We start from the raw sequence: 18,393 nt of genomic DNA on the forward strand, positions 1-18,393 counted from the left end.
AAGACATCGAAAGTATGAAATAAAATGTGGAATCAAGTAGTAACCAAAAAAGTGTTGAACAAATCCAAATAGATTTTAGATTTTAGATTCTTCAAGGTAGCCAACCTTTGCCTTGATGACAGCTTTGCACACTCTTGGCATTCTCTCAACCAGCTTCATGAGGTAGTCACCTGGAATGCTTGAAGGAGTTACCACATATGCTGAGCACTTGTTGGCTGCTTTTCTTTCACTCTGCGGTCCAACTCATCTCAAACCATCTCAATTTGGTTGAGGTCGAGTGATTGTGGAGGCCAGGTCATCTGATGCAGGACTCCATCACTCTCCTTCTTGGTCAAATAGCCCTTACACAGCCTGGATGTGTCATTGTCCTGTTCCAAAACAAATTATAGTCCCACTAAGCGCAAACCAGATGGGATGGCATATCGCCGCAGAATGCTGTGGTAGCCATGATGGTTAAGTGTGCCTTGAATTCTAAATAAATCACTGACAGTGTCACCAGCAAAACACCCCCACACCATCACACCTCCTCTTCTGTGCTTCACGGTGGGAACCACACCAATGGAGATCATCCGTTCACCTACTCTTCCTCTCACAAAGACACGGCGGTTGGAACCAAAAAGTCTCATATTTGGAGGTCAGACCAAAGGACACATTTCCGCCGGTCTCATGTCCGTTGCTCATATTTCTTTGCCCAAGCAAGTTTCTTCTTATTATTGGTGTCCTTTAGTAGTGGTTTCTTTGCAGCAATTCGACCATGAAGGCGTGATTCACTCAGTCTCCTCTGAACAGTTGATGCTGAGATGTGTCTGTTACTTGAACTCTGTGAAACATTTATTTGGGCTGCAATTTCTGAGGCTTGTAACTCTAATGAGCTTATCCTCTGTAGCAGAGGTAACTCTGGGTCTTCCTTTCCTGTGGCGGTCCTCATGAGAGCCAGTTTCATCATAGCGCTTGATGTTTTTAGCGACTGCACTTGAAGAAACTTTAAAAGTTCTTGACATTCTCCGTATTGACTGACCTTTATGTCTTAAAGTAATGATGGACTGTCGCTTCTCTTTACTTATTTGAGCTGTTCTTGCCATAATATGGACTTGGTCTTTTACCAAATAGGGCTTTGTTCTGTATGCCACTCCTTCCTTGTCATAACACAACTGATTGGCTGAAACGCATTAAGAAGGAAAGAAATTCCACAAATTAACTATTAACAAGGCACACCTGTTAATTTAAATTAATTCCAGGTGACTACCTCATGAAGCTGGTTGAGAGAATGATTTGTTTTAACACTTCCATATCTGTTATTTCATAGTTGTGATGCCTTCACTATTATTCTACAATGTAGAAAATAGTAAAAATGAAGAAAAACCCTTAAATGAGTAGGAGTGTCCAAACTTTTGACTGGTACTGTACATTGTCCACTTCTGAGGCTAGTGTGAGGTCCTGTTCATCAGTGATGGGGTCATTGTACGAAGAGCTCCATTTAAAATAGTGATAAAAGACTAGTGAACAGCAGAGGATGAGTGGGTGTCTATTAGTATGAATATTGAGTCATTCAGGACAGTCATCAGCTAAATGGTTTAATGTAGGCCTACTATAAAGCCTTAATTTACATGCTGAGAATTATGTAAATTCTCCTTGGTACAAATGATTTAGTTAATGGTTTGTCCTTATTATAGAACATTTATGTTCTGCTTTTATTCCAGGTCAGTGCACCTACCACCTGCTACTTGTCTCAAACATCAAGTTTAACGGCTCTATCATTATTTATTCAACACATGCAAAATAGCAACGGTCATCAAAATTGCTAAAAGGTATATATAATACATACAGTGGGGAGAACAAGTATTTGGTACACTGCCGATTTAGCTAATTGTCCTACTTACAAAGCATGTAGAGATCTGTACTTTTTTTTTTTAATCATAGGTACACTTCAACTGTGAGAAACGGAACCTAAAACAAAAATCCAGAAAATTACATTGTATTATTTTTAAGTAACTCATTTGCATTTTATTGCATGACATAAGTATTTCATCACCTAGCAACAAGTAAGAATTCCGGCTCTCACAGACCTGTTAGTTTTTCTTTAAGAATCCCTCCTGTTCTCCACTCATTACCTGTATTAACTGCACCTGTTTGAACTCGTTACCTGTATAAAAGACACCTGTCCACACACTCAATCAAACAGACTCCAACCTCTCCACAATGGCCAAGACCAGAGAGCTGTGTAAGGACATCAGGGATAAAATTGTAGACCTGCACAAGGCTAGGATGGGCTACAGGACAATAGGCAAGCAGCTTGGTGAGAAGGCAACAACTGTTGGCGCAATTATTAGAAAATGGAAGAAGTTGACGGTCAATCACCCTCGGTCTGTGGCTCCATGCAAGATCTCACCTCGTGGGGCATCAATGATCATGAGGATCAGCCCAGAACTACATGGCAGGACCTGGTCAATGACCTGAAGAGATCTGGGACCACAGTCTCAAAGAAAACCATTAGTAACAGACTACGCCGTCATGGATTAAAATCCTGCAGCGCACGCAAGGTCCCCCTGTCAAGCCAGCGCATGTCCAGGTCCGTCTGAAGTTTGCCAATGACCATCTGGATGATCCAGAGGAGGAATGGGAGAAGGTCATGTGGTCTGATTGGACAAAAAATAGAGCTTTTTGGTCTAAACTCCACTCGCCGTGTTTGGAGGAAGAAGAAGGATGAGTACAACCCCAAGAATACCATCCCAACCGTGAAGCATGGAGGTGGAGACATCATTCTTTGGGGATGCTTGTCTGCAAAGGGGACAGGACGACTGCACCGTATTGAGGGGAGGATGGATGGGGCCATGTATCGCAAGATCTTGGCCAACAACCTCCTTCCCTCAGTAAGAGCATTGAAGATGGGTCGTGGCTGGGTCTTCCAGCATGACAACGACCCGAAACACACAGCCAGGGCAACTAAGGAGTGGCTCCGTAAGAATCATTCCAAGGTCCTGGAGTGGCCTAGCCAGTCTCCAGACCTGAACCCAATAGAAAATCTTCGGAGGGAGCTGAAAGTCCGTATTGCCCAGCGACAGCCCCGAAACCTGAAGGATCTGGAGAAGGTCTGTATGGAGGAGTGGGCCAAAATCCCTGCTGCAGTGTGTGTAAACCTGGTCAAGAACTACAGGAAACATATGATCTCTGTAATTGCAAACAAAGGTTTCTGTCTCGACCCCGCCCTGTGCAACTGGGTACTGGACTTCCTGACGGGCCGCCCCCAGGTGGTGAGGGTAGGCAACAACATCTCCTCCCCGCTGATCCTCAACACGGGGGCCCCACAAGGGTGCGTTCTGAGCCCTCTCCTGTACTCCCTGTTCACCCACGACTGCGTGGCCACGCACGCCTCCAACTCAATCATCAAGTTTGCGGACGACACAACAGTGATAGGCTTGATTACCAACAATGACGAGACGGCCTACAGGGAGGAGGTGAGGGCCCTCGGAGTGTGGTGTCAGGAAAATAACCTCACACTCAACGTCAACAAAACTAAGGAGATGATTGTGGACTTCAGGAAACAGCAGAGGGAACACCCCCTATCCACATCGATGGAACAGTAGTGGAGAGGGTAGCAAGTTTTAAGTTCCTCGGCATACACATCACAGACAAACTGAATTGGTCCACTCACACTGACAGCGTCGTGAAGAAGGCGCAGCAGCGCCTCTTCAACCTCAGGAGGCTGAAGAAATTCGGCTTGTCACCAAAAGCACTCACAAACTTCTACAGATGCACAATCGAGAGCATCCTGGCGGGCTGTATCACCGCCTGGTACGGCAACTGCTCCGCCCTCAACCGTAAGGCTCTCCAGAGGGTAGTGAGGTCTGCACAACGCATCACCGGGGGCAAACTACATGCCCTCCAGGACACCTACACCACCCGATGTTACAGGAAGGCCATAAAGATCATCAAGGACATCAACCACCCGAACCACTGCCTGTTCACCCCGCTATCATCCAGAAGGCGAGGTCAGTACAGGTGCATCAAAGCTGGGACTGAGAGACTGAAAAACAGCTTCTATCTCAAGGCCATCAGACTGTTAAACAGCCACCACTAACATTGAGTGGCTGCTGCCAACACACTGTCATTGACACTGACCCAACTCCAGCCACTTTAATAATGGGAATTGATGGGAAATTATGTAAATATATCACTAGCCACTTTAAACAATGCTACCTTATATAATGTTACTTACCCTACATTATTCATCTCATATGCATACGTATATACTGTACTCTACATCATCGACTGCATCCTTATGTAATACATGTATCACTAGCCACTTTAACTATGCCACTTTGTTTACTTTGTCTACATACTCATCTCATATGTATATACTGTACTCGATAGCATCACTGTATGCTGCTCTGTACCATCACTCATTCATATATCCTTATGTACATATTCTTTATCCCCTTACACTGTGTATAAGACAGTAGTTTTGGAATTGTTAGTTAGATTACTTGTTGGTTATCACTGCATTGTCGGAACCAGAAGCACAAGCATTTCGCTACACTCGCATTAACATCTGCTAACCATGTGTATGTGACAAATAAAATTTGATTTGATTTGATATGAAGTTCTGCTTTTCTGATGTATCAAATACTTATGTCATGCAATAAAATGCAAATTAATTACTTAAAAATCATACAATGTGATTTTCTGGATTTTTGTTTTAGATTCCGCCTCTCACAGTTGAAGTGTACCTATGATAAAAAATTACAGACCTCTACATGCTTTGTAAGTAGGAAAACCTGCAAAATCGGCTGTGGATCAAATACTTGTTCTCCCCACTGTATATGTATTGTGTTTACATCAAGAAAATTATACAGTGCTTTCGGAAAGTATTCAGACCTCTTCACTTGTTCCACATCTGTTACGTTACAGCCTTATTCTAAAATGAACAAAAAAATAGAATAATTCTCACCACAATACTCCAAAAAACTGAAATACCTTTTCAGATCCTTTGCTATGAGAATCAAAATTGAGCTCAGGTGCATCCTGTTTCTGTTGATCATCCCTGAGATGTTTCTACAACTTGACTGGAGTCCACCTTTGGTAAATTCAATTGATTGGACATTATTTAGAAAGGAACACACCTGTCTATGTAACGTCTAACAGTTGACAGATAAAAACCAAGCCATGAGGTCGAAGGAATTGTCCGAAAGGTACCTGAAGAACTCTCAGACATTGAGAAAAAATATTATTTGGTCTGATGAAGCCAAGATTGAACTCTTTGGCCTGAATGCCAAGCATCACATCTGGAGGAAACCTGGCACCATCCCTATAGTGAAGCATGGTGGTGGCAGCATCATGCTGTGGGGATGTTTTTCAGCAGCAAGGACTTGGAGGATAGTTAGGAACAAGGGAAAGACCTTCTCCAGAGCGCTGGACCACAGACTGGAGCGAAGGTTCACCTTCCAACCGGACAGCGACCCTAAGCGCACAGCCAAGACAAAGCAGGAGTGGCTTCGGGACGAGTCTCTGAATGTCCTTGAGTGGCCCAGCCAGAGCCCAGACTTGAACCCATCTAACATCTCTGGAGAGACCTGAAAATAACTGTGCAGCGACGCTCCCCAACCAACCTGACAGAGCTTTAGAGGATCTGCAGAGAAGAATGGGAGAAACTCCCCTAATACAGGTGTGCCAAGCTGGTAGCGTCATACCCAAGAAGACTCACGGCTGTAATCACTGCCAAAGGTGCTTCAACAAAGTACTGAGTAAAAGGTCTGAATATTTTATGTTTTAGTTTTACATTTTTAATATATTTGCAAACATTTCTAAAAATCTGTTTTTGCTTTGTCATTAGGGCATAATATGTGTAGATTGATGAGGGAAAAAACGATTCCATCCATTTTAGAATAAGGTTGTAACAGAACAAAATGTGGAAAAAGTCAAGGGGTCTGAATACTTTCCAAATGCACTGTATGAGCCTTGTTTGCATAAACACACCAGTGTATTTGCATATATAAATAATTTAACATAATGGGGGTGAACAAGGCTTCAACCACCAAACACTTGCTCTGTCTACCCTACCAGCACTCAATTGCGCTGTCAAGACTGCCTCATTAATTACTGTTGTTGTCACATTCTCTGGGATAATTCAACAAGTGTGTCAATAGCAGGATACCCTCAGATAAAAAATCTAAATGCTTGGCTCTAGATTACACCTATCTAAACATACTTTACATTGTTTGCAAGATCATACATAATATTATTATCATCCGAGTGTTTATTTTATAAAGTTGATTTCATTTCAGCGCATCTCATTTGTAATCAGTTCAATTGTATAAAATTATGACTTTTGTTCAATTCCACAAAACATGAACACACATCAAAACAAAGTGATCTTTCTTGTGACGTGAGCGTTGAAACTGTGCTCTAAATCCCGTACTAAAGCTTTAGCGTTCTTATAAATGCAATGGAAAGCCAATGTATCCAATTGATCCCATTTCAGCCATTACCGGTGTGTGTTTGACAGGACATTACTAACATTTCCTCGTCGTAATGTTAACGGGAGAAAACGACAGGCACAAGCAAGAGTATGAAAGAGTCACAAGTGTAAAATTAAAGCAATCAATCCAGCGAGCTTTAAGTGGCAAGTAGATTTTGCACCGCTCAAACCAGTGGAGGCTCCTCAATGATTTTTATAAAAATGTAAACAACGAAACTAAAAAGTATCCTTTTTAGATAAAACTATACTAAATATATTAAATCAAATAATTGATTAAAACACACTGTTTTACAACGAAGGTCTACAGTAGCCTCATCAGCACTCTGTAGCATCATGGTGTAGCTGGAGGACAGAGTTTTTTTTCTCCAATTTTGACTTCAATACAAAAATTAGAAAGGCTCATGGTTCTCACTTCCTTCCATAGACTTACACAGTAATTATGACAACGTCTGGAGCACGTTCTCCAAACAGAGCTCTTGTAGTATGAACTTACATGTTGTCGACCCAATCAAAGGATCTAGAGAATGAATCTAGTACTGAAAGCATAAGCTACATATGGCTAGCACGGCAGTGCATAAAATGTGGTAATTAGTTGACTCAAAGTGAGAAAGACAATAGCTGAACAGTGTTGAACAAATGAATTTCTTTCAAAATTAAATTGAAACAAGAGAGAGAGAAAGCTAGCTATGTTTTGTTCAATTTGTTTCACATTCACTTAGCTAGTGACTGCAACTAGCTAGTTTAGCCTACTTAAACACTTGGCTCAAACAGAGAGGGATGCTATGTTAGCTAGCTGCGTATGGCTATCCAACACTGGAACACTTCCAAGTCAAGGGAAGCGTTTTGTTTTATTAATTTATTGCCACAGGTGTAACTGCTGAACTGCTTGCTGACTGTCTATTGTACTGCATGATTGTAGCGCATGTATTAATGGTTTAGTTCTAGTAGCTATGTTGACTATGGCGATAGCTAATAAGGTGACAACAATGTAGGCTGTGTGTAGTGGCTATCAGTTATGATATAAAGGTTTGGCTTGGAAAGGTTTTTTCAAATGGTCACAGACAGCTGATGTGTTGTGCAATGAAGTCCAGAAGCAAATAGAAATTGTGAGAGGAGGAGATTGTATACATGCAAGAAGGAATTATACAACGAGAAAAGTGATCATGCTGTTTGTATATGGCTACTATGAAAGTGAACTTACATGTGATCAGGGGTGTATTGACTTAGCTATGGTATATTAATGCCGCAGATTGTTTTCTTAAATGGAAGCAAATTAAAAGAAACTCGGATTAACATGCCTGAATTTGTCTAATAGAAACTTGTTTGCAACTGTTGGACTAATGATTACACCTTAGACCAGCTAGATGCAGGCAAGAGTGTGCAAGGTTGTATTGAATGTGTCACTGTCTGTCACCTTAATTACTCACATTTGTCTCTCGACCTGTGCACCTATGTTGTAAACTGTTATTCATAGGCTAGGTTGTAGCAACCTCATGATGGGTATAGGGTTTAGTAGCCTAAACCTATTGATGTTACATTGAGCTGGGTGAATGGAATATGAATGACAGTCATCCATTATGTTGTAATAGAAATAAGGCCATGCTCATAAAAAAAATCCTCACCAACCGCCACTGGCTCAAATACAGGAAATAGATGGCTGAAAAAGACAGATCCTCATGTGGGCGGGGCATGTGCATTGCTACGCAAAACACACACACACGCACAATTTGCGCACGCACACAAACAGACCAAAAGATGTGGAGTGAGATACCACAGTAGCATTGTGTCTTTGATTTCATCACCTCCAGAGCCCTGCCAAAGCCCCGCTGTGTCTCACACTGCCGTCCCCCCACCTTTCCTCACCCTGTCACAGGCGAGAGAGGAATACAAATGCCCCCGTCCCTGAAGCACAGCCCAGACCGCCTCCCACCCCTCTCCCACAGCCCACAACGCCCCCTGCTTCCCGTCCTCCACCCGCCTCCCTCCATCCCTGACTGCTCACTGCTCTCTTCCAAGGACAGGCAAAGACATCCCCTTTGGTCAGAGGAGAGTGATTTCCACCAACACAGACTTGACGGAGCACTTCAGCTCAGAGGGAGGATGGTGGAGGTGGAGGGGTTGTGTGATTGAGACTTAAATGCATATGTTTGACTCCCCCCACTGCACCACAGAGACACTTCATGCTGAAAGCAATCCATATTGGCCATTCTGCATTAGTGACTTCTGTCAGACACTCTATGGTCTAAAGAACACATATGCCAATGGGGATGGGAGACAGTTGTCACAACAGCCATGCTGTCCGGGCTGAAAGCTGGAGAACAGACAGGCCTATTGTCAGCTTGTAAACAGCATGGATGGATCGTGGAAACAACGGGAATCACTGTCAGTGTGTGTGCATGTGTTGAGATTTCATCAACGTTCATGAATTTAGTTTGGTTGTAAGATGTTAAAGTGTGTGTGTGTGTGTGTGTATCTATGCATGCTTGCCTCTGTCTGGGTGCGTCAGACAGCCAGGTATTCCTGCACAGGGCACGTATGGGCTTTATGACCCTTGTCTATGAAGTGATTTGGCTCCAGAAGGACAAAGCTGAGAGAGGTGATTAAAAAGCTGAATGGGATGTCACACCTAATGTATACAGAGAGGGAGTCACAGGAAATAGAAAGAGAGGGAAAAAGAGGGAAAGAGAGAGAGGGATAGGGAAAAAGAGAGAGAGGGAGAGGGAAAAAGAGAGAGGGAGAGGGAAAAAGAGGGAGAGGGAAAAAGAGAGAGAGGGAGAGGGAAAAAGAGAGAAGGCAGAGTGAAAAAGAGAGAGGGAGAGGGAAAAAGAGAGAGGGAGAGGGAAAAAGAGAGAGGGAGAGGGAAAAAGAGGGAAAGAGAGAGAGGGAAAAAGAGGGAAAGAGAGAGAGGGAAAAGAGGGAAAGAGAGAGAGGGAGATGGAAAAGAGAGAGGGAGAGGGAAAAAAAGAGAGAGGGAGAGGGAAAAAGACAGAAAGGGATAGGGAAAAAGAGAGAGGGAGAGGGAAAAAGAGAGAAAGGGATAGGGAAAAAGAGAGGGAGAGGGAAAAAGAGAGAGGGATAGGGAAAAGAGAGGGGAGGGAAAAAGAGGGAAAGAGAGAGAGGGAGATGGAAAAAAGAGAGGGAGAGGGAAAAAGACAGAAAGGGAGAGGGGAAAAAGAGAGAGGAGAGGGAAAAGAGAGAGGGAGAGGGAAAAAGAGAAAGGGATAGGGAAAAAGAGAGGGGGAGGGAAAAAGGGGAAAGAGAGAGAGGGAGATGGAAAAAAGAGAGGGAGAGGGAAAAAGGAGAGGGAGATGGAAAAAGAGAGAGGGAGATGGAAAAAGAGAGAAGAGGGAAAAAGAGAGAGGGAAAAGGGAAAAAGAGAGAGGGAGAGGGAAAAAGAGGGAAAAAAAAGAGAGAGGGAGAGGGAAAAAGAGAGAGGGAGAGGGGAAAAGAGAGAGGGAGAGGGAAAAAGAGGGAAAGAGAGAGAGGGAGATGGAAAAAGAGAGAGGGAGAGGGAAAAAGAGAGACAGGGAGAAGGAAAAAGAGAGAGGGAGAGGGAAAAAGGGAGAGGAAGAGGGAAAGAGAGAGAGGGAGAGGGAAAAAGAGAAAGGGAGAGGGAAAAAGAGAGAGGGAGAGGGAAAAAGAGAGAGAGGGAAAGGGAAAAAGAGAGAGGGAGAGGGAAAAAGAGAGAGGGAGAGGGAAAAAGAGAGAGGGAGAGGGGAAAGAGAGAGGGAGAGGGAAAAAGAGGGAAAAAGAGAGAGGGAAAGGGAAAAAGAGAGAGAGGGAGAGAGAGCGAAAAAGAGAGACAGGGAGAGGGAAAAAGAGAGAGGGAGATGGAAAAAGAGAGAGGGAGAGGGAAAAAGAGAGAGGAAGAGGGAAAGAGAGAGAGGGAGAGGGAAAAAGAGAAAGGGAGAGGGAAAAAGAGAGAGGGAGAGGGAAAAAGAGAGAGAGAGGGGAGAGGGAAAAAGAGAGGGAGAGGGAAAAAGAGAGAGGGATAGGGAAAAAGAGAGGGAGGGAGAGGGAAAAAGAGAGAAGGGCAAAAGAGAGAGGGAGAGGGAAAAAGAGAGAGGGAGAGGGAAGGGAAAGAGAGAGAGGGAGAGAGAGAGGGATAGGGAAAAAGAGAGAGGGAGAGGGAAAAAGAGAGAGAGGGAGAGGGAAAAAGAGGGAAAGAGAGAGAGGGAGATGGAAAAAGAGAGAGGGAGAGGGAAAAAGAGAGAGGGAGAGGGGAAGAGAGAGGGGGAGAGGGAAAAAGAGGGAAAGAGAGAGAGGGAGATGGAAAAAGAGAGAGGGAGAGGGAAAAAGAGAGAGGGAGAGGGAAAGAGAGAGGGGGAGAGGGAAAAAGAGAGAGGGAGAGGGAAAAAGAGAGAAGGGATAGGGAAAAAGAGAGAAGGAGAGGGAAAAAGAGAGAGGGAGAGGGAAAAAGAGAGAAAGGGATAGGGAAAAAGAGAGAGGGAGAGGGAAAGGGAAAAAGAGGGAAAGAGAGAGAGGGAGATGGAAAAAGAGAGAGGGAGAGGGAAAAAGAGAGAGGGAGAGGGGAAAGAGAGGGAGAGGGAAAAAGAGGGAAAGAGAGAGAGGGAGATGGAAAAAGAGAGAGGGAGAGGGAAAAAGAGAGAGGGAGAGGGGAAAGGGAAAGAGAGGGAGAGGGAAAAAGAGGGAAAGAGAGAGAGGGAGATGGAAAAAGAGAGAGGGAGAGGGAAAAAGAGAGACAGGGAGAAGGAAAAAGAGAGAGGGAGAGGGAAAAAGGGAGAGGAAGAGGGAAAGAGAGAGAGGGAGAGGGAAAAAGAGAAAGGGAGAGGGAAAAAGAGAGAGAGAGACGGAAAGGGAAAAAGACAGAGGGAGAGGGAAAAAGAGAGAGGGAGAGGGAAAAAGAGAGAGGGAGAGGGGAAAGAGAGAGGGATAGGGAAAAAGAGGGAAAAAGAGAGAGGGAGAGGGAAAAAGAGAGAGGGAGAGGGAAAAAGAGAGACAGGGAGAAGGAAAAAGAGAGAGGGAGAGGGAAAAAGGGAGAGGAAGAGGGAAAGAGAGAGAGGGAGAGGGAAAAAGAGAGAGGGAGAGGGAAAAAGAGAGAGAGACGGAAAGGGAAAAAGAGAGAGGGAGAGGGAAAAAGAGAGAGGGAGAGGGAAAGAGAGAGGGATAGGGAAAAAGAGGGAAAAAGAGAGAGGGAGAGGGAAAAAGAGAGGGAGGGAGAGGGAAAAAGAGAGAGGGGGAGAGGGAAAAAGAGAGACAGGGAGAGGGAAAAAGAGAGAGGGAGAGGGAAAAAGAGAGAGGGAGAGGGAAAAAGAGAGAGGAAGAGGGAAAGAGAGAGAGGGAGAGGGAAAAAGAGAAAGGGAGAGGGAAAAAGAGAGAGGGAGAGGGAAAGAGAGAGAGAGAGAGGGAGAGGGAAAAAGAGAGGGAGAGGGAAAAAGAGAGAGGGAGAGGGAAAAAGAGAGAGGGAGAGGGAAAAGAGAGAGGGAGAGGGAAAAAGAGGGAAAAAGAGAGAGGAGAAAGGGAAAAAGAGAGAGGGAGAGGGAAAAGGGAGAGGGAGGGAGGGAGAGGGAAAGAGAAGGGCAAAAAGAGAGAGGGAGAGGGAAAAAGAGAGGGAGAGGGAAGGGAAAGAGAGAGAGGGAGAGAGAGAGGGATAGGGAAAAAGAGAGAGGGAGAGGGAAAAAGAGAGAGAGGGAGAGGGAAAAAGAGGGAAAGAGAGAGAGGGAGATGGAAAAAGAGAGAGGGAGAGGGAAAAAGAGAGAGGGATAGGGAAAAAGAGAGAGGGAGAGGGAAAAAGAGAGAAAGAGAGAGAGGGAGAGGGAAAAAGAGAGAGGGATAGGGAAAAAGAGAGAGGGAGAGGGAAAAAGAGAGAAAGAGAGAGGGAGAGGGAAAAAGAGAGAAGGAGAGGGAAAAAGAGAGAAAGAGAGAGAGGGAGAGGGAAAAAGAGAGAGAGGAAAATGAGAAAAAGGGAACAGAACAGAGGTAGTATAAAGAGGTGATGGTGTGTGTGTGTGTGCTCGTACGTGTGGTGAAATTGGGGTATGAGGGAGTAAATATCTTGGTTCCCCCAATTCCAGGTGTAATTACCAGACCTGGTGATGGGAGGTAAGTGAAGCTGACACAAGCCTCCTGTTCTGTAACACTCCGCCTCATACCTCACAGACCACCACACTCCAGTACAGACAGCCAAGGACACATGGACACAGGGCTTTATATGCCTCCTCATTTCAACAGACAATACAACAGAAAATAGATATTTGAGGAGGAGGTCTTTAAGCAAAGTGAGTGATAATGTTAACACAGTTTCATAAGAAACATAGACAATGTACTGTTTCCAGTTCGAAAGGAGACACTCACATTAGATTCACACTGTGTTTGGGTGGTATGCATTGTAAGTATGAGACATCACAGGGCAGGCATTAGAGACATGTCGAGTTTGGTATCTCTCTCACCCAAGACCACGTGGGCTTGCTGGTCCCTCTGTGTGCCTCCTCATTGTCTTGCCTGCTCATGATAGTTCCGGTCTGTGGCATTTGAAAAGTGGTGTGCAGAGTGGTGTCTAAATGCAGGCAGACATATTTTATTGCATGACCTTCTCCACAGACATTCCCATCTCCCCTCCTATATCACTCCGTTTCCTCGCTCACCCCCTCTTTCCCTCCTCTCCTCCCCTCCCTTTGCTTAGACAACTCCGAGTCGCTGTTGGTTGGAGGTTTGCATACACACACACACATTCACGTCCAGTTGGTGGTGTGGTGTGGTGCAGTCAGAAGAGCAGACGCCTGCTGTACTCTGGACATCTCTGTGTCCTGGGGGAAGGGGGGTATGAAAGAGAGCCGAGGTGGGCAGGCACAGCCAGCGGAGCCAGGAGGAAAATAAGAATATTATATTCCCTTACTATGAAAAATACATGGAATAAATCCCGAAATACATGACTGTAGACTGTTTGTACCTGACAGGTGTGTGAATGGAGAAAGATGACATTCTGGCTAAGCCCTTCATATGAGGCATATCCCTCTGTTTGAACTGGTCTCTCTTTGGTCTCTGTAAGCACATAGGGAAGAATCACAGGGGGTCTGGCACCAGGGCTGAGCTAGACACACAGCTTGTATGTCTCAGATCTGGTGTTGGCAACCTCACTCTTAGAAAAAAAGGGTTCCAAAGGGGTCTCTGCAGCTTTCTCCATAGCAGAACCGTTTTTGGTGCCAGGTAGAACACTTTTGGGTTCCACATACAGTTGAAGTCGGAAGTTTACATACACTTAGGTTGAAGTCATTAAACCTTGTTTTTCAACCACTCCATCAATTTCTTTAGAAGATTTAGAAGATTCTGATCGGTTAATTAACATAATTTGAGTCATTTAGAGGTGTACCTGTGGATGTATTTCAAGGCCTACCTTCAAACTCAGTGCCTCTCTGCTTGACATCATGGGAAAATCAAAAGGAATCATCCAAGATCTCCACAAGTCTGGTTCGTCCTTGGGAGAAGATTCCAAACATCTGAAGGTACCACGTTCATCTGTACAAACAATAGTACGCAAGTATAAACACCATGGGACCACGCAACTGTCATACCGCTCAGGAAGGAGACACATTCTGTCTCCTAGAGATGGACTTACTTTGGTGGAAAAAGTGCAAATCAATCCCAGAACAACAGCAAAGGGCCTTGTGAAGATGCTGGAGGAAACAGGTACAAAAGTATCTATATCCACAGTAAAACGAGTCCTATATTGACATAACCTGAAAGGACGCTGAGCAAGGAAGAAGCCACTGCTCCAAAACCCCCATAAAAAAGCCAGACTACGGTTTGCAACTGCACATGGGGACAAAGATCGTACTTTTTGGAGAAATGTCCTCTGGTCTGATGAAACAAAAACAGAACTGTTTGGCCATAATGACCATTGTTATGTTGGAGGAAAAAGGGGGAGGCTTGCAAGCCGAAGAACACCATCCCAACCGTGAAGCACGAGGAGAGCAGCATCATGTTGTGGGGGTGCTTTGCTGCAGGAGGGACTGGTGCACTTCACAAAATAGATGGCATCATGAGGGAGGAGAATTATGTGGATATATTGAAGCAACATCTCAAGACATCGGTCAGGAAGTTAAAGCTTGGTTGCAAATGGGTCTTCCAAATGGACAATGACCCCAAGCATACTTCCAAAGTTGTGGCAAAATGGCTTAAGGACAACAAAGTCAAGGTATTGAAGTGGCCATCACAAAGCCCTGACTTCAATCCTATAGAAAATTTGTGAGCAGAACTGAAAAAGCTTGTGCGAGCAAGGAAACCTACAAACCTGACTCAGTTACACCAGCTCTCTCAGGAGGAATGGGCCAAAATTCACCCAACTTATTGTGGGAAGCTATCCAAAACGTTTGACCCAAATTAATCAATTTAAAGGCAACGCTACCAAATACTCATTGAGTGTATGTAAACTTCTGACCCACTGGGAATGTGATGAAAGAAATAAAAGCTGAAATAAATCATTCTCTCTACTATTATTCTGACATTTCATATTCTTAAAATAAAGTGCTGATCCTAACTGACCGAAGATAGGGAATTTCTACTAGGATTAAATGTCAGGAGTTGTGAAAAACTGAGTTTAAATGCATTTGGCTAATGTGTATGTAAACTTCCGATTTAAACTGTAGAACCCTCTGTGGAAAGGGTTCTACATGGAACCAAAAAGTTCTCCTATAGGGACAGCAGAATAACCCCTTTTTTAAACCCTTATTTTTCCAGGTAAGTTGACTGAGAACACATTCTCATTTACAGCAACAACCTGGGGAATAGTTACAGGGGAGAGGAGGAGGGATGAATGAGCAAATTGGAAGCTGGGGATGATTTGGTGGCCATGACAGTATGAGGGACAGATTGGGAATTAGCCAGGAAACCAGGGTTAACACCCCTACTCTTACAACAAGTGCCATGGGAGCTTTAGTGACCACAAGAGTCAGGACATCCGTGTAACATCCCATCCGAATGACAGAAACCTACACAGGGCAATGTCCCAATCACTGCCTAGGGAATTTTTATATATTTTTTTAGACCAGAGGAAAGACTGCCTCCTACTGGCCCTCCAACACCACTTCCGGCAGCATCTGGATTTCCATCTAGGGACCGACCAGAACCAACGCAGCTTAGCCTAGCTTCAAAGGCAAGCTAGCAGTGGGCTGCAGGGTGGTATGCTGCTGGATAGCACCGTTTTTCTAAGAGTGTGGCTCTGTGTCCTTGTTTCTTCTCTGTGAAGAAGACAAGTCTTACAGAATATATTAGGCAGGTGGAGGAACAGTAACTGCACCTGCATGTACAGCATGTGTTTGCAGACAGCATCCACCTGACTGTGTCACTGTGGGCTGTTACATACAGATGTTCTGCATGTTGAGTAGACCCATTCAGAGATCCTAACCTATTCCAACCTCCATCCTCCAACCTCTTCCATTCTTTCAAGCAAACACCGGAACAATGTAAATAAGTTACTTTGTATTGATCTGGTTAGCATGCTAGTACCCGTATGAAATATAAGCAGTGTCAAAGCTTATCAGCTAAAAAAAAGGGTCAACACTTGATTTAGTTGAGCAAATTTAAGGTTTTTGTCATTCAGTGGCCAGTTCTCCTAATAGTTTGAACCATCTTATCCTCCAGAGTCAGCATTTCTACCCAGGCAGGCACACCCAGCCATTACCAACAGGTCAGCAGGTTGCTGTTTTATAATCAATTTTGGACCATGGCGAGTTGGATGTTCTGCAGCAAAGTGATTCCCATAGTGACTGTTACCATTATATTGCAAGGAGGGCAATCAATTTTATCATCCTCCTGACTACAGGGAGATGGTGGCTCTGAAAGTTATGAGTCCAGGATAGTGGTGACATTGGGCTAGACTGAGAGGTAGCTAGCTTCCTGCTTTTTCCCCTGTGTGCCGTGCAACTACCTCCCATTGTCCCCACACAGATCTCCATTACGGATCCACGCCCCTTGACTGCTTCGGTCTCATTACGAGCCACTCCAGACAGCCATCAAATCATACTAACACCAATATGCCTTATCTGACTCCTGCTCTTCTGGTGGGGAAATAGAAATGTCATTATCCTCACAGGCTGCTCTGAGAGATTGTTATTGTGTCATGTCACACAACAAAGTGGGACAAGGGGAATATATGAACAGAACAGAGGCTCAGCTTCCACAGGGATAATAGATGCAGAGAATGACATACAGTATGAATTAAACACAAAACTTTACATTTCCCCATTATAACAAGACAAGTGATGCAGTATTTCTGAGGACTGACCAATATCAAATGGAAGCAGGGCATACAAAGGACTTTCATTGCATTGATTCAGTCCAGTGGAATAATGGCCAACCCAGTGGATAACGAGTGATGTAATGCATGCTTTGACAGGGCCTATCAATAATGATATACAGTATATTCATCACAGCCTTCTGTACCCTTTCCTTTTTTTTTTTATTAAGTCCTTCCTTTTTTATTAGCAATCTCATAAATGTGACTCTTTGAAATTGGCAATTGACTAAACAGTCAGGGCATCAGGTTTTTCATCTGGCGTAAAAGCCCATTCAGAACATATAAATCAGCTTGCATGCATGATGTCATAAGCAACATCAGAGGACAGCGTCACTCTTCTTCACATAAGCGCAGTGTAATTAGCTCTGCCTACCTATTCTAAAATTAATAAGGTAGCAATTATCTGGGGTTCGATAATCTGACACCCTTGTTAAATGACATGTATAGGTATGCTTCCCTCTGTCTCCTGTAATTACTGGGCCGCAAAGTCATCTCACCATCCCAAAGACAGAGCAGGGCCCTCTCCATCTTCCTCTGCTGCTCTACTCTATAGGCCTGTCTCCCACTCCTCTCTGCTCTCTCCCTGCCTACCTGAGGGAGGACACATAGCAGTGGTCACTCCTTTGCACCAGGAGAGGGAGAGCTCTCTGTTAATCATCAATCTTTAACTAGCACACATACACACGCACACACACACGCACACGCACACGCACACACACACACACACACACACACACACACACACACACACATACACATACACATACATATATATATATATATATACACAATGCAACGCTGGGAGATTGGTCTACACAACACAAACAGTTTCCTTTTCTCACCCTCTCACAAAGGCATACATGATACACACCATGTAACTTGCATGCACATACACTCACTTCTCACATGAAGAACCCATGTTTGTTGTTAGCGTGTGAAGCCAGGCCACACAAACAACTACTAATAGATCTTTTCACACACACTCCCACCCATTTTTATGTGTGTGCATCCGGCGCTGGTGGGGCTGTGTCCAGTCATCACTCTTTGAGCCCTGTGTTTGGCCAACCAGAGCTGCCCATCGTCTCGTCAGTGTGTGTGTGTGTGTGTGTGTGTGTGTGTGTGTGTGTGTGTGTGTGTGTCCCATGGCCCTTATTTATTCAAAATCATTTCTCTCCACTGAACACACACTCCACAGACCCAATGATGCAAACTGACACCAGAAATATAGCTGATTGAAAGGTCTGATGATGCTTCATTCTATTTGACAACAAATCAATGTTTTCTTTTTTTCCTCCCATACTCCACAATGTAAACTCTGAAACAAAATGTCTCTCTGAAAGAGACCTGCTCAAGGTATTTAAAGATCAATGATAAAACGCCCTCCAGCTTCCCATTACAGAGAAGGTCATTTGTGACTGACAAGATAGTGCATATTGCTAGTTTGTCTGTTTGATGCTCAGTAAATTCAACATGAAAACCTGAGTGATGCCCAGAATGAGTCTGTTTTCATTTTGTACAATTCTTTTTAGCAGTATTACTTTAGTGCCTTGTGGCAAACAGGATGCATGTTTTAGAATATTTTAGTTCTGTACAGGCTTCCTTCTTTTCACTCTGTCAGATAGGTTGTTATTGTGGAGTGACTACAGTGTTGTTGATCCATCCT

Source organism: Oncorhynchus keta, chromosome 14 (assembly GCF_023373465.1).
Source record: "Oncorhynchus keta strain PuntledgeMale-10-30-2019 chromosome 14, Oket_V2, whole genome shotgun sequence".
NCBI classification, from domain to species: Eukaryota; Metazoa; Chordata; class Actinopteri; order Salmoniformes; family Salmonidae; genus Oncorhynchus; species Oncorhynchus keta.